The sequence below is a fragment of the Heterocephalus glaber genome, unplaced genomic scaffold, assembly GCF_053883595.1.
Source record: "Heterocephalus glaber isolate CG9 unplaced genomic scaffold, H.glaber_assembly_v1.0 deba00001600, whole genome shotgun sequence".
In the NCBI taxonomy this organism is placed as follows: domain Eukaryota; kingdom Metazoa; phylum Chordata; class Mammalia; order Rodentia; family Bathyergidae; genus Heterocephalus; species Heterocephalus glaber.
The window spans coordinates 2,372,640-2,398,564 of NW_028258372.1; the positions used below are offsets into that span (position 1 = coordinate 2,372,640).

General features: G+C 35.6%; 1 protein-coding gene and 1 pseudogene across 3 annotated transcripts in view; both read right to left on the reverse strand.

Moving 5' to 3' along the window:
* The window catches only part of Ppp2r5a (protein phosphatase 2 regulatory subunit B'alpha), a 55,583-nt gene that overhangs the window by 28,340 nt on the left and 1,318 nt on the right, over window positions 1-25,925 (reverse strand). The window lies entirely within an intron of this gene.
* Window positions 2-25,923, reverse strand: LOC147823057 (cytochrome b5 reductase 4 pseudogene; annotated as a pseudogene). The gene has a single exon (XR_015444494.1). The product of XR_015444494.1 is annotated as a cytochrome b5 reductase 4 pseudogene (transcript).

Sequence of the window (25,925 nt, forward strand, 5' to 3'; positions counted from 1 at the left end):
ATAGAGAAAAACAGAAATAACTAATTCAAAAGTTATAATTAATTAATATATTATAATATATTAATGTATCACAAATCATTATTAATTATAAATTATATTATATTATTAATGTATATTAAAGGTATATTAATTTTGTATAAGTTACTCATATACATAAAACCTCTCAGAAACCTACTGATAAATTCACCCATCTAATCCTAATCTAGGGATTTATTCTGGACTCTTCTCATTACACTCAATCATGAAATATTATTGATCCTGTTTAACGTATCTGGGATCTATCCTTTTCTTATCATTTCCACAGTCATTTTAGACACTCATCATCCCTCATCTAGACTATAATAATGACATCCTAATTGTTACTCTTGCCTGATCTCAACCACTCTCAATCCTGATTTATCTTCCAAGCTACTGAAAAGGCTAAAATCTTACTAAAATGAGAATCAGTATGATCATACTCAACACTTTTCAATGGTCCTAAATAATTAAGAGAATGAAGTTCAAAGTCCTCTGGACTGCATACCAAGTGTAACTACATACTATCAAGAGTCATCTCTTAATACTTTCCAGCAGCTTCTTCACTCTTGGTAAACCAATTTTCTGAAGATACTACATTGTTTTCTCTGCCTGGAATGCCCTTCTCCCCACAACCCATCCTGGGAACTCTACCTATTTTTAAATTTCAGTGTGTTCCTTTTCAGAAGCTTTCCTTACAGCACTGAAGCTAAACTGGTTGGTTAATCTACTTTTACTGAAAAGTATTTTAGACGCATATCTATTTTACAATATATATTGTGCTTTATGGCAATTACATCTTACATATCTAGCAGGCCTAGACTCTGAAGCTCCTAAAGCAAGAACCAAGATTATTTATCTTTCTCTCCTCTCCCTTCCTAGTATCTATCACAGTGCCTCCTACGTAATAAGCACTCAATAAATGTTTATTGTTTTACTACCGAAATATGAGCATATTATATTAATTTGATTCTAACAAATATATGACTTTTTTGTTTCCAACATTCAAAAAATAACAATTTAAATTCTGAACCTTCAGGGCCGGGGATTTAGCTCAGTGGTTCCACAGCCTGCCCCGCAAGCACAAGGATCCGAGTTTGATCCCCGGTACAAAAAAAAAAAAATTCTGAACCTTCAAATTTATAAACAAAGGCCTTCAATTAGCTTAATTACCTAAGTTTCTTACTACACTACTGAGATTAGGTATTACAGAATAGAAACAATCTCTTCCTATCTAACCCTTCTGATAAGTATACAATCTCTATTGGGCAGTCTGTTGAGCTACAGCACAACAGTAATAAAATACAGCACTGTCACTGACATTCCTCCATGACAAAGATAACTTGGTTTGTTTTTATTTTTTTATTTTCATACATGCGTATAACATTTTGATCATAGCCATCCTGCCATTTCCTTTCCTTACACTGGCTTCCCTACTTCTTCCCTTCCACTTGTCTAATAATAGTATCCTCTAAGTGTTTTATATGTATTAATTTAGTTAACTTTTACAACCTTTTGAAACAGGCTGTGAAGATTAGAGATGATTTCCTATCCTCAAGAGATTAAAGGCAGATTGGGAAGGGAAGATGAAAACATAAAGATAATGTTATCAAGCAAAATGCAAAAGATATTGCCAATTAACATATATATGATGTATATGTGTCTATTCTCTACACAATCTGGAATCAAAAACATTTTTGAGTACTTACAAGAATTTGAAATCAAATCAGAATTAGTGAAAAGCAGAAAAGTGAGAGTTATTACAAAGTATCTAATTGCTATACTTAAGCGGGGAGGGGAAAGGGAGGAAGGAGAAAGGAGGAAAGAAAAATAAAGAAAAAGTATGTCTTTATATTCCAAAGTGTGAGTTGCAAATGACTGGTGGGTAGCAAAACCATTTCAGTGGGTCAGGACAAGTTTAAAAGAAACAAACCAGAGTGTATTACATGTATGGTATTATTTCATTGAACTGAACATGGGTATACAGTTATGAAGTAAGAGTGTGTCACACTATAGTTTGTAGCCAAAAAAAGAAAAAAAAGTTTGAAAGCCACTGCTCTACAATATGTAAAACACTACAAGATTCAGGGCTGGGGGTATACAGTACAGTGGTAGAATACTTGCCTAGCATGTGTAAAGGCCCTGGGTTCTATCCCCAGCACCACAAATAAAAAAAAAATACAGTACTACAAGATCTCATACTATATAGTGTGCCTAAGATCATAAAACAAATTTGTAATAAAGCTGGGACTCAAACCACCTAAATGCAAGAATAATAATATTATCTTTCAAATAGCAAATGTTCCTTGAAAAGCTATCTGCACTGCGCATATTAGTTAAAAATGACCCTTTTGTTTATCATTTCCCTTTCCCGATAAAATGACAGTTGACAAGAAAAAAAAAAAGACATAAACCTATAGTAACAAAGAGAATAGAAAAAGCCCTTAGGCAAAGATTTCAACAAATTTCTGGGAAACTCACAGAAGTAACAGAGAAAACCAAGACAAATGTAGTCACTTGCTAAAATAAACAGAAAAGGGATTACAGAAAAAGGGCCTAACTAGATTAGTTCAAGACTAAGAAATATCTAGTGAAACAGAGGAAGGGATTAAGACATGAGCTGAAATACACGGATTAAATAAAAGTCTCCATGTACTCAACAGTTACTTATGTTCTGGAAAAAATAATAGGCTTCTGGAAAAAATAATAGGCTTCTCTCTTTAAACCAAAGAGTCCTAGAGAAAGATTGATATGTTCTAGCTTTAAACTAGTTACATGCCCAATTACTCTAAGTAATACCAGTCATTCCAACATCAAAAATGATTTTCTGTTCACTTGTACATAGTAATGGAAAAAAATGATCAACACATATTCAAGGAAAGCCTGTAACAAAAATAAATAAACAAAAATTGATCCAAAGGGACAATTTAGCACATCACTGTGAAAATTCAGATATCCAGGAGAAAAGACTAACTGTTCTTGCTTCAATCTAACTCAGTTATTCCCCAGACCTTACTTTTCTGGGTCAAGTTCCCAATTCCTAGATTCCTACATGACTTATAGGTCATAAAAGTGAAGAACATGACTTCCAAAGTTGGTCTCCACATGGAAAGATCAAGTCACAAAGTCCTCAAAGGTCACAGAATAGCAGAAAAACAATGAAACTTATATAGCTGACTGTGCAGTAGTCTCCTTTTATCACTGTTTTTGCTGAGATTTTACTGCAGTCACTGAGATCCAAAAATATTAGATGGAAAATTCAAAAAATAAACAATTCAAAAATTTTAAGTTGCTCATTGTTCTTTTTCTTTTTGGTACTGGGGATCAACTCAGGACCTTGTGCTTGTGAGGCAGGCGGCAGCAACACCACTGAGCTAAATCCCTGGCCCCAGCTGCTCACTGTTCTTACTGTGATGACATCTCATTCAGTGACTGTTTTTTTTTTTTTTTGGTACTGGGGATCGAACTCGGGTCCTTGCGCTTGTGCAGCAGGCGGCGAAACCACTGAGCTAAATTCCTGGCCCTGTGATGACATCTCATGTTGAGATGTGAATCAACCCTTTCTCTAGGGTATCTACAGTGTGTGTGCTACCTGCCTATAATCATTTAGCGCCCAGCCATCTTGGTTATCAGATTGTAAGCTACTGCAGTGCTTAATTTCAGTAATACTTCATAACAACAGCAAAGGACAGAAGTATTGAGGCTGACAATTCAGGCATGCCAAAGAGATGCTATAAGTGCTTCCTTAAGTGAAAATAAGTAGGTCCTCAACTTAAGAAAAAAAAAATCATATCCTGAAATCGCTAAGATCTACAGTAAGAAAAAAATCTACTCATGAAATTGTGAAAGGAAAAGAAATTTGTGCTAGTTTTGCTGTTGTACCTCAAACTGTAAAAGTTATGGCCACAGTGTTGGTAAGTGCTTATTTAAGATAGAGAAGGCATTAAATTTGTAGATGGAAGATATGAACAGAAGATGTATTCCCATTGATGGCAATGTGCTGCACTAAAAAAGCACTGTGACTAATTTATAAATTAAGCTTTGTAATAGGTATATAGGGAAAAAAGCATAGTATATATAGGGTCTGGTACTACCCACAGTTTCAGGCATCTACCTGGGGGGTCTTGAAACATCCTCCCCAAGGGTAAGGGAGGTCTGCTACATAGCCTAGTTGTCTCAGTTGCTTTTCTTGCTGCCAAGACAAAATACTAGAACCCCAAAGTTAACGGAAAAAAGGTTTATTCCAGCTTACAGTCTGTAGAGATTTCAGTCCATTGCTGGCTGGCTTCAAGGTAGGGTGGCAGAGCAGAGGGATATCACAGAGGAGAAACAGATCATGACATGGCAGGCAGAAGGCAGCGAGCAGCAAGCAACAAGCAGCCAGCAGCCAGCAGCCAGTAGCCAGTAGCCAGCCACCAGCCTGCCTTTCCCTTTATCCTACCCAGGCTACCAGCTCTTTGGGTGACCCAGAACTATACAAATGTCAACCAGTGACTAATTTAGTACCACACACCCTTAATCCAAGTATCATATGCCCTAGTTCCAGTCAGCTCCAAAAAACCCGACCTATAAGGCTTTGAGGGGACCTCTAGATACAAGTCCTAACACTGGTTGATTACACACTGACTCACATGATAGTAGCATACTTTGCAAGAATATTCTGAAGTAAATTAGAAGCTTTAGAAAAATCCTGCAAAGAAATTTTACACTGCCATTTTCTGATGTTAGTTTATGAACCCTAATGAAGAAGAATACCACTAAATTAAGAGGCCTTTAAGACAAGTTTGTTTCCCCATCCCTCACATTGTGTAAGTTAAATATGACTACAGAAATGTCATAGAAAATGACAACTTATTCTCAGCCACATACTGGTTCATTCTCAATTGAGATAAGCCAGTTTTTCCTGGTGTTCATGATGAATGTTCAGCATCTGAGTCTATTCTGCCTCGTAGACTTGGATAAACTTTTTAATCAGATTTAATATAAATTAGCCAAGCTCATAAGACAATACTGACTTACTAATTTTAGAAATTATTCTATGTACTATATTAAGATATTCTAATTATATGTTCCTATAGGTGGACCTATAGGAGAAGTCAAATCATTATCAGAATGGTGCTTGGTGTATGTATTTTCTATTGTTTAACACAAATTACCTTTAAGATTCAGAGGCTTAATAATCACTATCTCATTTTCTTTGGGTCAAGGATTCAGACAGGACACAGCATGGACAGCCTATCTCAGTTCCATGATGTCTAGACCAAACTAAAAATTCAGAAAGCCAGGGGCTTTAATACTATGAAGTCTAAATTATTCATATGTCTGGCAGCAGGTTCTGGTTTTTGACTCAAGGATTTGGTGAGGATAATACCAAAACCTCAACATGTGACTTCTCTATGTGATCTAACCTTCCTCATAATATGGTCACTGGGTTTCAAGGGCAAGAAAGCTAAGAGGTCTAAAAAAGACAAGTCAAAACTTTTATGAAGAAAATTATAAAAACTTCATGAAATAAGGACATATATAGAGATATACCATATTCATAGATGAGAAGAATAAACATCATCCCCAATCAATGTAAAGAATAAAATCTGGATCTAATTCTCAACATGCTGTTCTGATGGTATCAAAGAATTGTTCTTAAAAATTCACTTGGAAAAATAAATACCCAAGAATAGCCTAGATGACTTTAAAGAAGATAAAGAAACAGTCATTTTACCATATTAAGTAATTAAAACTAGGTGGTGTTGTACAAGAATAGGCAAAAAAGACTATGGGGGTGGGGGGTGGGGGGTAAGGTACTCAGAAATAAACCAGTGTACATATACAAAAGATTATTATGAAACAGAGTTTTTTAAAAAAGGAGAAAAAATTTTTAAATTCAACAAAATATGCTGCCTACTCATATAAAAAAATTAGATCTCACACACACACACACACACACACACACACACACACAAATTAATTTCCAGAGAACTGAAAAACTAAATGTGAAGAGGAAAACTGTAAACCATTTAGTTTTATAACCAACAGAGGATGATATTCAGCATATACAAAAGAACACCTTAGAGATCAATAAGAAAAAAAGCAAATAAAATCTATAGGAAAAACGTTCCTGATACACAAATGACCAATAAAGATACGAAAATACATTCAAGCACACTGGTAAGGAGGGAGATGTAAATATGCAGAAACTGTATATATATAAATCTATGCATAAAATGTCATACATCATTCTATATCTATAGGGTGGAGAAGACAAAAGAGTTTGAATAAGACTTCTTCTAGGACTAGACTTCCCACTGTAAACTACTAAAAACTGGACAAAATAAGAATCAACTGTTCTCAAATAGTGGAAAACAGGAAGTTGAGGATTATAATCCCCAAGAGAAGAGAAAAAGAGCGAGCCCCACAATCACACTCCTTATCTATCTGGTAGCACTTTCCATACAGAGTGCACAGGTAAGAGAAGCCCCAAAAGGGCAAGCACCTTTAATGAGCTAAACAGACAGAAATCAGAGCTACTGAGACAACTGGGATTTGCAAAGAAAAGTATTAAACCAAAGGGAACTGAGATTGGAGATTAGGGTGTGGAAAAACTGGCTGGGGTAGGTGTGACCTGTTAATTACAAAATCCCAGGACACATGCATAGAATTATCCCCAAAGCCTTGGACGTGGATGTCTCAGGAGAACTCAAGCAAGTTTCCAATAGGATGCCTGGACCTGACAGCCTGAGGAGTGGATGATACAAAACGGATGGCCCACACTGAGTTTCTGCCACTCTGTTCGCTCTTCTAGGGTGGCCCACCCTCAGGCTGTAGGGTGTACAGTACTTCTTTTCCTATTTTTACTTGGCCCAAACTTACTCTGCAGAGCCTGCTTCTTTTCCTACTTTTATCTTTTTTTTTTTTTTTTTTGGTACTGAGGATCAAACTCAGGACCTTGCCCTTGCAGAGCAGGCGGTTGAACCACTGAGATAAATCCCCGGCTTCTTTTCCTACTTTTAATAAATCTTGCAGTCGTTTGCACTTGTCTTGACCAATTCTTTACTCAGACAGAAGAACCTAGAAACGACCCTCAGAAGGAGACTCCAGCACCCCAAAACCTGGTAACAGAACTGTACAGAAAAGGAACTTTTAGTCTATATTAAACTGATATGATTTTTCTCTTTTATTCTAGTCATGTAGCCACTCGTTTTTTAATGTAAAATAGCCTTGCACTCCTGGCATAAATCACATAATGATCATGATACAGTATCATCCTATTTATATATTTTAGTATTCAATGCTATTAGTTTATATAAGATTTTAAAATCTACATTCATAAAGAACATGCCTGTAATTTTCTTTACTATTAATGTTCTTGTCAGGTTTTTACTTATGATTCAATCAAATAAACATATTAAGTATTCCAATCTTTTCTTCTTGTGTCAGTTTTAGAATGTTGCTTATTTCAAAGAATTTTCCAATTTCTTCTTAAGATTTAGAATTTATTTGCATGATTATGTACTTGAAAGCTGTGAATTTCTAGGTTAGGGTAAGGTACTAATAATTATTACTAGAAAATAAGTTAAAACTATAGTCCAGAGAGACAGAGAGAAAAACTTCCAGCAAGATAGGGAAAGGAGTTCCACAGACTTGCTCCCCAGGGAAACTATGTTAAAAGCAACCATTTAAAGCCTCCGGAAATAGTCCCAAGGGCAAATCACAAATGAGGAAATATCTATATAAGAGAATCTATGAAAATCTAGAAACAGTGAGAGTCAGTGATATCTGAAGCAAAACAGATATTTCATTTCCCCTTCCCTTAGCTAGGCAGGTTACACGTCTAAGAGGTAGACCAAGAACACAGGGATACCTCTCCTTCCAGCTCCCTGACAGTTTCCTTCAAAGTGAGAAGCAGATTCTGGCATTTCTCATCCTATCCATAGCTACCTGTTGCTGAGGCCAATAAAGTTCTAGACAAGGGCAATTAAGAGGTGAGATTTCCCCTTCTTAAGTAGGTTTCCACATGTGAGACAGAAGTGGCAACACTGCTGAGAATTGTGGGGCCTCAATTACTCTAGCCCTGGAAAGCCCAAAAGACCTCAAACTACTGTCCATCTTTCTTCCCTGGCCCCCATAAACACCTCTTCAGCTTTTCCTACAGGAAATGAACTTTATTTGCAACAAAGCACAAAACAGTTCAAGTCTAAAGATGTCTCAAAAACAGCAAAGATCACAGTGAAAGAGAATGAGATTTCTAGATTCAGAAAGGATACAGGCTGAACTATAGGCCAACTAGATGGAGATGCAGGAAAAGCAGCAGCTTGCAGGAGCCCTCTGGTGTCAGAATGAAATCAAATATTGACCTTAGGAGCTACTCCTTCAAAGCCTAATTTGATTGGCTTAGTCAGTAGAACAAGCTGTGCCCCCAGAGCACTGCTGAAAACAACTGAGTGTCAGCTGGAGGACAGTAGAACTTAACACTGGGAGTATAGTCAGAAAAAGACAAAGAACCCTGCCAAACCACTGTCATCCCAGGGGGACTGCGGGCATAACCAAAGCTTTGCCTCTGAGAATCAACATCAGATACAAAGAAGCTTTACCCTGTCACTGAACAAATAAGTGACAAAAATAAGCCTCAAAGGGTACAATCAGTATCCAACATTGCTACAATACATTACTTAACATTTCTAGTTTATAAGCTATATACAATAATATAAGAAAAGTACAGTATGGCCCATAGACCAGAAAGGTGGGGGGCAGCGAAAACTGCCTCTGAGAGTGATCAAATGTTGGATTTAACAGAATATGACTTCAAGGTAGCCATTATAGGTATGTCCAAAGAACGAAACAAACAAACAAACAAAAAAAGCCCATCACTCAAGAAGTAAAGAAAATTATGATGACAGTGTTACATCAAATACAGGATATCAATAAAGGGATTTTACACACAAAAAAACAATAAAGTGCAGTATACAACAGAATATTCTACCATAAAAAGGAATGAAGTACTGACATGCTACAACATGATGAGCCTTAAATATAAAATATTTTGAATATGAAATATTCAGAACAGGGAAACTATAGAGACAGAAGGTAGATTCGTGGTTGCTTAAAGCTGGGGGAGGGGGGAAGTGAGGTACTCTACTGGGGACTCCCAGAGGATGATAGCTGAAAGATATAGGATTTCTTTGTAAGGTGATGAAAATATTCTAAAATTGACTGCAGTAGTTGCACACATCTATGAATATACTAATAGCTACTAAATTATATAGTTTAAAGGGTAGACTGTATGGTATGAGAATTACATCTCAATAAAACTTTAAGAAATGTAGTCCAGTCCTATTCTCAAAAATACTTTCATATCAAATACCCAAGACATTACTGAAAGACAATAAAATTAAAGATCACTTGTTTTTTTTTGTTTTTTGGGGGTACCAGGGATCGAACTTGGGACCTTGTGCTTGCGAGGCAGGTGGCGTAAAAATCACTTGTAATGCCACTGACCAACATTCACATAAATTTCACTCTACCACAAATGTGTACAGAACACATTTAAATCCCATTTTGTCTTTATGCTATCCATAATTTATACTGTTAGATAAAATTTTGAAACATGTAAATGAGAACACCCAAACCAACACATAAAATGAAAAAGAAGTAATAATATTTTATTAATATGGCTACATAGGGTTAGTTTCAAGAACATTTCACTGAATGAAAAAATTTTAGTAAAGATAATTTGCAGTTTTTTCCTAATGTGGTTGTGCTGATATTATCTCAAATCCATTTTACCAGAAAATGTAGTCTATATTTATATCTCTGAATATTTTAAATACAAGTAGAAGGACACTGAAATTTTACTATCATAGACTTCCTCTTCTTACCCATCTTCATTAAAGTCAATGTGATAAGTTAAAACTTTTTAGGGTGGGGCTGGGGATTTAGTTCAGTGGTTCTCCCATCTGCCAAGGTTCCGAGTTTTATCCCCAGTACCAAAAAAAAAAAACAAACTTCTTAGGGATATCAAGTTATTCAAGTTGTTCATTTGTTAATTCTCTACATTTAAGGATAAATACTTGAAATAGCAGGTATCTTCATTTGTAACAAAAACAGTTTAATAGGTATGATTTTCCTTAAAGGAAAAAGGTATTATAACCCCAACTACTGTTGCTCATGTATTTGAAATCGAAAGTAAGAACTCATATAGGATTCATGCTACAAATTATAGAACAAGCACTGTATCATAGCAACCCAGCAATACCACTACAGTGACATGCTGAGGATGCAATCCAAGATTCTAATTTAAGAAACTGGCACAGAATATAGGACATGCAGTTTTTTTTGGCAATACCCTTACATTAATAACTAAGAGTCTAAAATCAGCTTTTATTTGAAACTTTAGAGATCAGGCCATTATAAAGTCATAATGGAAATGTTTATTAACAAATGACTCACAGCACTGTGACTAAGACTTAGTGAAGGTTCTGTGATTTCATTAAATTTGAAAATGGTGAAAAAAACTGCAAATATCACATTTTAGAAAATCTGAATACATGCATACTATCAGTTTGATAATTCTAATATACAAATGTGTATTATTTCAAGAAAACACCTAAAGTACTACCTAAAACTTTAAAAAGTATAAATATTTCCATGCTTTAACCAATTATCAAATATAAGTATATCGATAACTATCACATTATAGAAAAGTTAAAATTTACTGATCAATTTTTACTTCAAAAAATGAACTTATGTTACCTTTTTATTAAACAACCACTTCTGAGAAAGCAGAAAGAAAAAGGATGAGGATGAGCTAATAGGGTATGTTACAGAGATTCCTGAGGGTGTGGAACCTTGGACTTCAGGAAGCAGAACACTGATAACAGTCTCCTAGGAGAGTATATGGAAAGCTTGTGTCACTTAATTCCGCTTGGATATAAAACCTGCTATCTGTTAAATAAAACAAGTGCTCAGAAATATCTGTGTTTCTCATTTGGGACTTTTCAGGAACAAGAAATAGTAAAAGGACCGCTCTAGACAGAATGGAGGGCTACAGCTACTTTTTGTTGGAGGGTTGTGATAAGGTTCTATCTTGTAGGTACTGCTCCCTATAACTCCTAAGAAATACCTTCTACTATTGTTTTAAGAAAAAATATAACTTTAACAAGATGTTCAAGTCTCTACAGCAAGACCTAAGCTCTACAGATACCCCACTTTCAATAGATGGGCTCTGGGGTAGCAATTGGGGATGGAAATCTAAGAACCCTGAAATTACATACGATATATTACATGTATTTTCTGAGAAGATGGTGGTTTTTTGGTTTGTTTGTTTTGGTACCGGGGATTGAACTCGGGACCTCGCACTTGAGAGGCAGGCGGTGGAATCACTGAGCTAAATCCCCGGCCCAAGATGGTGTATTCTTTTAATTGAGTTTCCCAAGAAATCTACATATAACCTCCCTTTAATTAAATACTAGTATCCTTAGACGTTATTTCTTCTCCTTTTAATATAATGAATTTATTACCAATATTTCAAATGAGTTGATTCAGTTATTTCTAGAAATAAAATGTTTATTCAGAAACAATCCGGCTTTAATTTTTCTTTCAAAAATTATACCAACTTATAATACTCTATAAAGTGAAAACAACAGACTACAGAACAATATATAGTACATTGTATAAGCCTATTAACAGAAAAACTTGACAAGACAGTCAAAAATTTGAGGTTTCCTCTGAATAGGAATTTTTATTTTATTTTATTTTTATTTTTTGAATAGGAATTTTTATTTTCTACCTTTGTAATGTAATCCCTTTGAGTTGTTTTAACAGTCTGTACGTTTTTACAAAAATAATAAAACCATTATAAAATAGTGTAGTTAAGAATGACATTTCTTACTGCATATTCTTTAAATGAGTTTATTTTAGAAAACCATGAAAACTGAGACTCACTTATGACTCACAGAAAGTATTGTATCTGAAAATAGTCATTCTTATTCCATATATGCTACTTCTCTTGATCTTAAAAAACAAGTAGTTCTCAAAATATAATAGGTAATGTGAAATAGGAAGGGGCAAAGGGGAAGGAAGTGGGAGGGATAGGGGAAAGGATAGAAAGGAATGGGATTAATACGAGAAAATGGAAAAACAGGAACAAAATCTTTGTAAATAGGGAGGAATGGAGGGGTTGAAGGGAGGACTGGGCAACGGTGAAAAATAAGAACCAAGAGAGATTATGTAAAGGTGCAAATTTCCAATGATGAGTGTCATTATATTGTATACCTAAAATGTATCAATGGTTAGAATGAATAATCGATAATGCAAATTAGGAAGAAAAGGTCTAAAGGGGTAGGGGTAGTGGGAGGGGCAGGGGAAAGGAAAGAAGGGAAAGGAAAAATGCTGAGAAATGGAAAAAATGGAAATAAAGTCTTTAAATGGGGAAGGGTAGAGGGGGTGAAGGGAGGGCTAGGAATGGGGAAAAAATAAGAACCAAGATGCATTATGTAAAGGTACAAATCCCAATGAGAAATGTAATTGTGTTGTATACTTAAAATGTACCGATAAAAGAATTTAACAACAACAACAAAAAGTATTATGTGTAGGATCATCTAGGTGATCCAAATTAAAAACAGATTGGGCTGGGGATTTAGCTCAGTGGGTTTGCCACCTGCCTTGCAAGTGCAAGGACTCGTGTTCAATCTCTGGTACCAAAAAAAAAAAAACCAGATTATCCAAATAAATAAAGTATAAAACCATCTCCCAGATTACCTGGTAGCTAGGTAAAAGCTGGGTTACAGTCACACCTTAAAAGCAGTTAGTTCATTGCTATACCTGTTATTTAGTTTCATTTTGGATTCAGGCTGTTTGGTTCACTTTTTCAGAAGCATTTGGAAAGCTACTTAAGGAGATGACATACAATCGTCTAATTTCAATTATCTGGAAGTTTTAGCAGAATAAAATCAGTAAAGGAATACAGTGCTACCTCGGTTCACATACTTAACTTTCTACGACTCTGGTCGCAAACTGAATCGGAAGAGAAGCAACTAATCAAATTCAATGGTTAGATTCAATGTTATTGCTCTTTTTTTTTTTGGTACCAGATATCGAACTCGGGACCTTACGCTTGCGAGGCAGATGGTGGAACCACTAAGCTAAATCCCCGGCGCGGTTAGATTCAGTGTTGACCTTATGGGGAAATTTGATTTGTTTCTCATCCAATTCAGTTTGCGACCAGAATCGTGGAAAAAATTAAATTCATGAACTGAGGTACTATAATAAATTAGCCCAATAAGCTTTTATATACAAGTCTCCCATATCTTGATCCAATTTATTTTCCTTTCTCAAATAAAGAAAAACTCATTAAAAAAAAGTGCTATGCTAAATAAGGTACCTAAATTTGCTTTAGTGTAGTTAATATACATCTTCACTACAGAGAAGGAATTAATAACCAATTGAGAAGATCAAGCTGTAAATGACCTGCACAAGAATACTGTATAACCCACTAGGTTTGGGTTACCTTGCCAACAAAATGCTAAGAAGTCTGGCATATATAAATATCACTCAGTCATAAATCATTATAAAATTCTGAAATACAAATGATACAAAATGGTGTTTTCTTTAAATCAATTTAATAGCCTTAGTTTCACTATTAAATTCAATGAACAGTAAAAGAGCTCTTGACTTCCTAAATGTTGTGTAGGAAGACACAGGTTATCAAGTCTCAAAGTATTTAAGTTACACTCTCAAGGCAGAAGAAAGGCAATGAAGTGACCCTAACCTTATTCATGCACTTCTCTCACAAAGAGATTTTGTGATCTGCCTCATGCACATACGACGGACATCTTGCCACTGGGTGTATATGGAACATACTGCACTGAGAGGAGGGATAGCTTCAACTTGGCTCTGACCAAGTGGCCAATCACCCAAATTATAGACAACTTCTAATAAGCATACTTAAAAAGTCTTGGCAGGCCACTAATGTTCTATTAAATTATGCAATTAATGTTCCGAAGTCATAGAAATCACCACTCTCACGGTGATGGGCACTCTGATTCACATATCCAAAGTCTATTTGATACTTATAACTGGATTTCCAAAAGAGATGTCGAGTTTAAAGTTTCAAAAATGAAAATCTCTATTTTCCTTCTATACCTGGTTCTTTCAGTAATCATATATACTCCTATCCATCAGGTATCCACACTAAAATACACATGGGAATCATTCTTAATGCTACCTTTCCCTCTTCAACTATTCCTGACCCCAAACAATTCATTTACAAGTCCTATATCTAAGATATAATTCAAATAAATCTCTCTTCATTTCTACTGCTACTACCCTAGACTAAGCCACATCATGTCTTAACATAATACCATGTCTTAACAGTTAAAATAATCATTTAACTGATCCTCCTTCTAAAAGTTTGTTGCTATAATCCATTCTCCCTTCAACAACTATAAATACTTTCTTTTTTTAAAAAAGTACTTAAGTATAATTTTATTCTACTCTGATTCAATCCCAAATGTATACATAACATTATTTGGATAATTCAATAAGTTACAGCATTCCATGTTTTAACAATAACAAGGACATAAATGATCATTTCCTGAGTTAAAAGTGCAATGTAAAATTTAATCTGTATTGCTAATAATTTATAGCACAGAAATGTGATCAAAGTGATCATTTTCTTTATCAGGTCATAAAAAACAGCTGCTTATTTTAAAACAGTGATATAATTTCAATAATAAGGAAATTTGTAATTCATAACAAAGAATCTTTTACATATGTGTTACTTATTATGATTGTTTTTCCAGGTCAAAAATTAGTAGTAAAATAAGTTATGGTACAAAATAAAGCCAACAAGTTATCTGAACTCACGGAATATTTGATTTCATTTAAGAAACTAAAGACTGGATTGTAGTTAACCTTGTAATACATATAAAAATTTTCTCTTAAAAATTTCTAAGCAATCACAAATTTAGGTGAATAAAGGAAACTAGCTGAATAAAGGAAAATGACAGTTCATTATGCTGTAAAACTGTGGATCTCGTCTTTGGAAAAGTAAAGATCATGCAGCAACATTATTCCTTGTTCTATAAATGGCATTGGTCCACAAATGCTGAGGAGGACTCTGGATTTTTCAAAACTTCGTTTCAGAAATCCAGAAAGAAGAGCTGGTGAAATGTATCCCTGCTTGCCATTCCATTCAGATGTTGGTGCTGAGAGAGCATATTCAACATCAAATCTTTTATCCTTAAATGCTAATGTTTCCAAGTGATTTCTCCAAATTATATCATCGTCTGTTTTATGGAAGAACATCAACTTCAACTGCCTGAGACTGGGTATGTTACTCAAAGCATAATTCAGTATTTTAACCATTGGTGTGAAGCCTGTTCCAGATGCCACTAAAAAGACATCTAATTCCTGGAGTCCGGATTTTTAAAAATTGCCTTCGGGACCGCTTAACAGAAACAAAATCTCCAATCTGAAAATGATCAAGCTCTGGTGTGAGGAGTCCAGCAGGATAGATTCTGATCAAAAAGTAGATGTATTTATTGTTAGGAATATCTGGTTCTTTGAACTCTGAGAATAAGGAATAAGATACAGGTGTATATGGCTTAACTATTTCTGTACCTGTGATAGTTACCTTGAGGTAAACATGGTGCCCAACTGGCCCCTGGAGATGAGTGCTTGGTGGCAGCATCAAACAGAAAAGCTTTGTATCATGAGTGACATCTTCCTTGAAAACTAACTGGCACTTTCTGTAGTATAAACCTGTATCTTTCTTTAGAATAAGTAAATTATGCTTCTCCAGGGGATGTCCAAGGCATTTCCAAGGAATATTTCCCTTTTTTTTTAAAGGACAATCTCTATTTTTCCCACATTCTCAGCAACTCTCACAGAAAAATCTTCCTCAACCTCATGGCTTAGCCCAATATGGATAAAATACGAATAATCCTTGATAAGTGTTTCTGCTCTAAAGGAGTCATCTTGATGATCAACTATTACTGAATCTAAACTGATAACCTTTTGTTTAGTATATACGACAATGGTGACTAAAAAGTCTGTTTGGAACCAGTCATAGCTTAGAGAATTAGGACCTTCTTTGGCAAGTGTACCTGCTACTTGGGTCTTGGGAAGAATACCATTTAAGACTCTCTTTTCCGCATGATAGTCTTTTGGAAGTGCAGGTTTAACTGCCATTCTGCCAACCAGGCATTCTTTCAGCACGGATTCCTAACTGACCCAATGGTGAACCAGATCAAAAAGGTCAGTACCATCTGATCCTGCTGCTATCATTAGTTCATCTTCTCCGCCGGGATGATACTCCATATATGGACTGCCATTATAAACATACCCTCTTATACATATCCAACAGTCATCTTTTTTATTATGTTTCTTAAGTTCTTCTTCAGTTACTTCAATTAGCCTGCCTTTTAATTGTTAGGTCTTTTCCACTTTTGGTCAGTCGAATCCAATCCGTAAGACTTCTGCCTTGTTTTAAAGGTACCTTGCTACGCCCCCTGGAGGCGACGCGCTGCTGAGAACTAGGGGCCAGGAAAGGCTGAGAAGGGACGTTTAGCATCCTGGACCTCTGGTCCAGGCCTTGCCCAGGGCCCGCTGACTGACCGGCACGACCCGGCAGGACCCCCCTGGTGAGCACCTCCCTCTCAGGCTGGGGAGAGGCCAAGCCCCCGACCCTATACTTTCTTTAGGATTGCCAAACTTCCTAAAAGAGCTGTCTGTACTTACTGACTCACCTTACACAATTTCCACTCACTCTTCACTGTACAGATACCTTGTGTCAAGTCTCTCAATTCTCTGAAATGCCTGGCAAGTCAGCAATGATGCTTGAAGACTCCCAAGGCCATGGGCACTGTTCAGTTACTTGGCTTGTCCACTTCTTCAATGCTACTACTCCTCCCAGCCATTTTCCAGTTTTCAAACTACTCTCTTCCCTTGACGGCCTCACTCCCAGTCCTGCTCTCTGCCTCTTGGTTGTCTTTTCCTTTGACATTATCTAAATGTTGGTATTCCTTGGCCTCTTCTCATGCTATACATTTTCTCTAGGCAGTCACTTCAACTTATATTACTTCAAATGCCACTTACAAGCTAAAGACTCTCAAAATTATCTCTAGCATAGATCTATTTAGCTTAAGACCGAAATTATGTAACTTCCTACAATGCAGCTTCACTTCAATTTGTCACATGCACTTCAACCTGTCTCACAAAGAATCATTATTTTCTCTTCCTAAATTTGATGTCCTTTTTTCCCTTTTGGTAAACCATCATACATCTAGTTGCCCAGGTCCAAACTGCATTAATACCGATTCTTCTCTCTTACTAATGCCTGGGTGTGATACTACCCATCCCCTCTTAGACAAGGCCACCTTCACCTCTTGTCTGGATTGCCAGGCCACACCCTAACTAGTGTTACTCTCATCTCCCAACACATTCTTCACTCTACTGTTGTGCATAAATGCAGTATATGTCCACACCCATTCTTCAACATGAAGAGCTGCAACCTCTTCTCACGCCCATCTCCTGTTATACTCTACATCACATCCCTGTAAACTGCTGGCAATCACGTTAATGCAGTTCTGACCTGGGCAACAAGCTGTATTCACTCATGAGTCTACACTGAGACTCCTACCTATCTTGGCCTAATACTTCCTGGCCTTTCAGGTCTTAGTTTACCTATCACTTTCTCCAGGAAGCTTTCCTTCCCTGATCACTTCCCTTTCAGATGAAAGCTAGGCTGGGTCTCTCACACTCTACTAACATCTTATCACAACACTTATCACACTAATTGAAACTGCCTGCCTACAAGTTTGTATTCTCCACCTGCTAACTACAAGCTCCTTAATACATCTAATTTCAAAAGAAGAAGCATTCACTGTCTTCTTCAGTTTACTAAGTAAGTTTCAATCTACAATAGTTGACCTAAATTTTAAGCAGTATGGAAATGAAAGTACTAACATTTTTCAAAGCAAAGAATGCATTTAATTTCCCGGTAAGAAAATCAACTTTTTCCACTGACCATTTAAAAGAACAGGAGTATAAGGGTTTTTTAAATCAGATACACATTTCCAAAGAAATTATGTCTTGTTTTACTTATAGCTTCAACGATCTTTACCTTTAGAAAAGTCTGGCTAAAAAGTTAAATTTTAAAAATCCATCCAGTTTTGCTAATCAAAATACAGGCGTTATCAAAGTATCTCATTTTATTCACTTTTATCAAATTAAGAAGCACTGGAATTAACAATGAGTTGAAATAAACTGATTTCTGACAATAACTGTAAGTGTATCCTTTACCAGTAACTGAAACAAACACAAAACTAAACAGACAAAATAACCATTTTTGAAGCTATATTATGATTTGATATTCCTGACTGCAAGTTACAAGCCTGGTTATTAAAAAGCTCTTGTTTTCAGGGAGAAGTTTGGCTTATGTGGAGTCTGCTAGCTAACTGGAGTTTTTTTTCCAAATCATTATTTGTTCAATGTTGGTTTTGGGGATCTTTCTGAAACAAATCACATCCTCTGGTGTCTTGTTGGTGCTTGAGATGCTTTTTTAAGTTATATGGAAAAATGTTTAAGTGTTTTTCAGTTTTGTTTTGGTTGAGTTCTACTGTATTTGAATATTTTTGTAGTTTTTTTCCCCTTGCATTGTTCTTCTTTGAATGGTTTTAATTTTTTGTATGTGTGTGTGTGTGTTTGATAATGAAGTTATTTAAAAAAAACAAAACTCTTGTTTTGGGCATTTGATTTCTCCAGCCATCGTCTGCACAGTTACTCAACAATTAAGCAAAACTTGAGTGTATCTAAGAGCTAAAAATCCTGTCTTCTCCCTACTTTAAAGCAAATTTCTCCAGTGAAATGACTAGCTAGTGATTTTAGAACAGAGTGACACAAATCTCCAAAGGAGGCTACAAAGAATGACTTCTGAGGTCCCATTCAGCAATGGAAGCTCAAAGGGACAGTGGGTGCAATGAGCATTACCGATCCAGCAGGAGGAGTGTGTTCCCAAGAAATCTCTTGCCTTCAGTATCTAAATTAGAAACAGGTTCTCTGAAATACACGTGAGCCTATCATATCCAGCAAACAAACACACAAAAAATTCCAGTAGGTTTAAGAAATCTGAATCGAAATTATAGGGTTTCTAAAATTCATTACTCCCAAAAAGCCCACACAAACAAATTCCTTCAGGGAAGAGTTAAAAAAGATACAAATAAAAAATAGTCTTGAAACTGCTTATTAGTCAATTATCCTGCCCAGACAAGTAGTCCATTTTGCATAAACTCAGCCCGTCATGTAAAACTCTTTCAGCGATTAGTTTCCTTGTTACATAACATCACACTAAAAGTAATTATATATTTTAAATCTGTTCATCTCCTTCAAGGACATCCTTATATAGACTGAACCTCAAATTTTGAAGTTACTATAAACTAATTATTTGTTTATTCAATTTTAAATATACACATGTCCATGTCTGAGAATCGACCCACTAACACTTCTCTACACAAATGTTACACAATAATTATTTACTAGAAATAAATCAACAATGTAAACTATCACTCACACTAGTCACTGGAAAAATACAAGAGCAAACAATCCTTTGTTTTGAATCCACATTTACTATTTTCTATCAAAGTATTAAGAACCCAGAATTCATTTACTTTATATAAGCTTGAACCAGTTTTAGGCATAAATATACTAAGATAAATAAAACAGAAGAGACTCAATCTCTACTAGATAGCATCAAACATCAGTGCAAAAAGCAATCATTGAAGGGGTGAAGGTTGATTCAAAGTCAACCAACAGATACCGTCTTCATCAAAACAGAGCCAGGTATGGTGGTGCACTCATATCTATAATCACACTATTCAGGAGGCTGAGGCAAGAGGACCACTTCAAGTTCCGGGCCAGCCTGGACTACACAATGAGTTCAAGCCCAGCCTGAACCAGAATTTGAGATTCTGTCTTAAAAAACAAAACAAAAAACCCCCCAAAACACCAGTGATTCTAGCTAGGCCTAAACTACATACCTGTAATGCCTGCTATTTGGGAGCTGAGCCAAAAGGATTGCATGTTCAAGGTCAGCCTGGGCAATTCAGTCAAACTTGTCTCAAAGAAAAAGGGCAGGGCTCAAGGGCAGGGCCTGGGGATGTAACTCAGGGGTAGAGCCCTTGCCTAGTAAGCAAGAGGCTTTGAGTTCAATCCTCAGTATTGCCTCCCGCAAAAAAAGTTATTCTGTCTACATGACCACCTTTATTATGCTATTATGCACAGAATACTATATTTGGTACTGTGGTATAATGAGTTTTGAAAAAAACAGACATCTGCTTTCATATGCACAAAAAAATTTCCCATTTCTTTCTGGAGAGAGAACATCACTATATAACAACTGAACAACTTACCCCAAACAACAAATCAACAAATATAAGTACTATTCAAACTGGTTAACAGAAAGGCCAAAGACAAAATAGGGATATGGAATAAAAGCAGCCCTGGGTCCTCACTGCCCTATGTTTAATTAAAAAAAAAACAAAATCTGTAGTCAGAAGACTAAGACATAAAAACAAGCTGAAGAAAAATATTTCTTCATACAAAGTAAATATAAGGCATGGCCAAAACCACAACTAAGTTCAATAGTTTATTTGTTCAGTATCTTTTATTCAACATATCCAATAGTAATATTAGGTCTAGATCTTCAAGAAGCAGAATACATTTAGTGAGAAGGAATCAGTTTGACTTTCCAAAGTGGTTGTGGTTATCACCTGTTACCCTCAATAATAGGATTAGAGGGAGGCAAACCTCTACTATATGTTCTCCAATTTACTTGCCCACTTCCTCACCTCTAAAAATCAAGAGAAAAAAAAACCTGACCACTTGACCTTGAAAGATAATAGCTGGGTTTTAATTACAATAACACGCCCAAATCTAGTAGACAGAACCATCTCATCCATCATACCTAAAACTCCAAGATCTCTCAGCACTATCCCTTTCAGGAAAGCAGGGATTAGCCACTGGGGGCAGCAAAGTTAAGAGTGAAGTGTAAATACCAGGAGGTGAAGAGGGCAGGAAATGTTAATAAACTGGATAATGAGCCATGAGTATCAGAGAGAAAGGGACAAAGTCTCAATTAATGAATTCAATCAATAGATAATGCTGAACCAGTGATTCTCAACTTAACATCAGAATCCCCTGGCAGCCTTTAAAAATACATATGCCTGGATTCTACCTCCAAGCTATTAATTTATAATCTTTCCAGAGTGGGGCCCAGTATTGATATTTTTAAAGTTCCTCAAGTGTACAGCAAGTAGAACCCGAGAATATTAACCACATAAAAATAAATTCTAGTCTCTATGTAAAAATAAACATAGTCTCTATGCTCAGATGTTATAATTGAAAAAGCTAAATTTTAAAAAAAGCAAAAAGTCTATTATTTCTCAAGTGTTATTATTTTTGTTGATAAGTCTGTCTTTGAAATCCAAAGGAACAATAACTCATTACAAACTAAGTCATCTTTGTGATTTTATCAAGGGAAAAATGCTATTTTTATAGGTGAAAATGATTAAACAGAAGTTCAAAGGGGTTAAACAACTAGCCCAAAGCCACTGTGAGTCATCACCAATGCAAACCTATACTACGAATTTATAAGGACCGTGTGCTACCCCCAGAGCCACACCAGTCTGCCAAATACGTGTTCCTGCTTTATCACTTTATTCAATTAGTCGCTTCATAAAACAATCCAAAATTAAATTGAGAGGTAATGAGAGAAGATATGATCCTAAATTAGGAATTCTGAAGATGTTAGAATTAAGTACAAGTTTTTCCTTCATGTGAAGACTAGTACTAGACATCATATTTAGCAATTTCTCTAAGTACATGCTAAAAAAGTGAAAAGAAAAAATTAAGTCTTAAAAGAAAACAATCCTAAAATGTTTTATCCTTCCCCATCCCGTCCCCCATGGGAACTGAACCCAGAGCCTTCACTGAGCTACTGCATATCCCTAACAACCTCCCAACCCCCCCCATGAGATAGTCTAAGCTGATAAATTGCCCACACTAGGCTAGAACTTGTGATTCTCCTGCCTCAGCCTCCCAGAATGCTGGGATTACAGGTGTGCACCACCACATCTGGCTGGAAATATTTTTCTTAACATATTTAGATGAATCTCAGCTCTCCTTTAATCCCATCCAAAATATAAAAAGGGCTTTGAGTTTAGATGGAATGATGCTACACTTGATTTTAGCCAAAAGGCTGAGAAGTAATACATGGAATGATACTAACTTTGTTAACATTTATAAACCTTAAGAGCTGAGTAGTGTTTTGCCCTGAAAAAAATGGTAGTTATGGAACTTCAGATTTTATCAATGTTCTTGTTCCACAATTAACTCAGAAAAACACACACCATAAAACACACAAACACACACACACACACACACACACACGCACACACTTTCCCCCTAATGCTAAGCAAGGCACTTTAATCAGCAGCAGTGGTACCCAGCTTCCAAGCAAGGACCAGCAAAAAATCCAAGTGATACCCGGGAACTTTTATCTGAGGAGGACTTCAATCTAAAAACTAGTTTCAGTCTGCTCTTTGCTATTTACTGGCTGTACCCTAGGAGAAATGTGCATCTACACAATTCTACTGGTTAATTTGGTTTCTTTGGCTGGTTAAAAAAAAAAAAATTTACAGCTGCTTTTAATATTGTAAAGTCTAACTCTACCCTACCTTCATTTCTACACTCATGTTGCCTCACTTTACATAATCACATCTGAAAATGTAAATAAAACCATACTTCAAATACATTGGGAAAGTTTACTATTTAAGTATGTAATTCTATTAACAATGCTTCATTTAAAACATTTTAAATCTAGATTTCAAAATATCAAACAGAATGGGAACATTCTTTGCCTATTTTTAAGCACTTAAATTATTTCACTTAATCCCCCCAATCCTGGGGTTAGAAGGTATTATCCTCATTTTACAGATAAAGAAAACAATGCAGAAAGATTAAAAATTTACCTTTGACCCAGGACCAACCCCAGTGTCCCAACTATTTCTATCATATTGCTTCAAGTTTACGTAAAATAGGTTAACAGCAAAAATACTGAAATCATCTGACCTGAGTCCCAGTGTCAGCTGGAAACCATCCAAACAAACATAATCACAAGTTGGAAACTAAACTGTTTGAGCCTCAGCTTTCTCAGCAATAAAGTGGGAATATTAGTCTTCAAAAAAGCACTGGGATGACTCAATGAAATACAGTATTGGTAAAAATACACTGAGCCATGGACTATCACACAATAGCATCACTTAGTAGGTAGATTAGAGATATCAAAGGTCCCATGTCTTTGGTCCACTTGTCATGAGCAATACTGATTTACAATTAAAAATTTTTTTAAAGGTACAATAATTTGAAACTGATAAACTGCTAAACAAATACAAGGTACCAATTACTTTACCAAATCAATCTTCCAAAAACTTAAAATAGATTAAACAGAAAAACTTCCTACTGCGAGAAACAGATGTATTAAAAATTAAGCATCCTTATTTGTTGGTTACCAGATGAAAAGTGTAAGGTGAAAAATATTATGTAAACATAAATTTTATACAAAAAAATTACTGCAACAATGTTCCTAATTTTATCTTCTAGCATCTAGCTCTCAGAGGAGCTTATATAATTCACATACCAAAAGACAACACTTTTGGGGGGAATCTAAGCCTTTTAATATAACTTAAATAAATATAATTTAATTTAATCTTTAGGACCCATATAAGTTTGTCTTTTTAAAACTTTTAACAAGGCTTGTTTGTTAAATACTATGACAAAACAATTTACCTTCAACATTTTTACCATTAGAATCCCGCAATCCACTTACGAAATGATTTTACAAAAATAAACTTCTTATAGATGAAAAGGGTGGATTATTTTGTTAATCCTTATTCACAGTATGGTTTGAGGAAAACTAGTTGGCACCTTTCCAGTTAGAACCACGTGGACAAAGTGTAACATAAGCAGGTTGGTATAAACACTTGAAAGATCTTGGATGCCCACAGATACCTGAATCACTCCACAGGAAGATTACATCTCAGTGCAGGAGGAAAAAATTCTCTTTCACGCATACTAAAGGGTTTTCCACAGTTTTCTATTAAAGCCACAAATGGAAAAAACTACTACTGACAGGACAAAAAAAACCCCAAAAAACCCCCACAGCACTGTGGTATTAAGTATACTGCTAAGTACCAAATGAAGCAACTGAATTTTTTTTTTTAAATCACTTTTCAAGCATTCTTGGTACCTGAAGCAGAAGTAGTTTTTCCTATTAGTTGGTAATACAAGTAAAGGTGTTTTATATCCTTAATTAAATCTAAATTAAGTTACCCTAAATACATTTATCTCGAATAATTTTCCTTATGAGGAAGACTGTATTTTCATACAAGTATCTAGGATCAATCTAAAGTTCCAATTTTATTTTTCTCTCTATTAGATAGATATTGTAAATAAAACATTATGGCATATTCTACTTGTTGAACTAAACACTATATAACTTAAATGACTACTGATTCTACGCATATTACTGCCAACCTTTTAAAAGTAAGATGTAGTAAAGCTACATCTCCTGGTTAAAACTAAGATATGTTTAATACTCAATTATTTTTATTAAATAAAAGTGACTAATAACAAGTACAATACTAAGAACTGGAATATATTACTAAAAATCATAAGAAAAATGCTAGCACCAAACAAAAATGCAAAAATAATTTGATGCTCAAGAAAAAAATCACAAGCATCAAAGTAATTATGCTTAAAAGTGTAAAATTTAAAACCTATAGGGCTGGGGATTTAGCTCAATGGTTCCTCCACCTGCCTCACAAGCACAAGGACCCAAGTTCGATTCCTGGTACCAAAAAAAAAAAATTTTAAACCTCTGAATAGCAATTCGATATCCTTATAGGCAAGATGATACTCTCTTATAGCTAGGACATCCCTAAAGAATTAAAGTCTTAGCAAAGTCTACCACTTTGGTCTACTATGGATTACACTATGTGAATTTTAACAATTTTGGTATGCTAAAGAGCAATCAAATGCTAAATGCAATTGCGCAGACTAAATATATCTTAAAACCTCTTTTCAAAAGCCAGTTTGATTTTGGCCATGGGATGTCTTGATTTGGAAGCACGCCAGGAGGCAGTGCAGCACAGGGTCTGAGTGGGGTTCCAAAACTACTGTAGGTCAACTGTGATTTGATCTGGGACTTTCTTTAGACCCCTCGCCAAACTAAGGCTGGATTCATTAACCCAAAAACAAATCAGGACCAGATTGGGCTTGAAAGGGATGCTGGTTCTTTTTCAAATGTATTGAAAAATCTGCTTGACATTTATCTATTTTAGCATGAAACTTCAATTTCCTGGCCTTGTAAAACATACAATCCAGATTTTTATCAGTTTCTTTCGTTGCAAGAATTTTTTAACTAGTGAACACAATCGTCTTGTTCCATAACGATTTCTATCTCATAAAAAGCAACAATGTTAAAATTATAAAATTAAAAACTAGTATTTCCCGAAGAATTAGCAAGAACACCTTACTTATTCTTAGCAACGTACTGAAAAGCCTCTAAACCTAGAGGGAAAAGTAAACCAAAAGGCGTGCCAAGTACTTCTGCAAGGCATTAGGCACGGATACCAATTTGAATTACTGCACAAACCTTACAAAGTCTCCGGAATCACTGCCTAGTGAGCTAAATTCCCATTCCACTGCAAAACGATCTTCTATTCGTTTACACTCCTCCAAACTGATCGCGTGTTGTACTCTCAGACGACAGAGTATTTTCACGATGTAGTGAATACGATCTAAACTGGCCCAATTCTGGGGCTTTTTCTTTGTAAACATAGGTACAGATCAGCGAACTC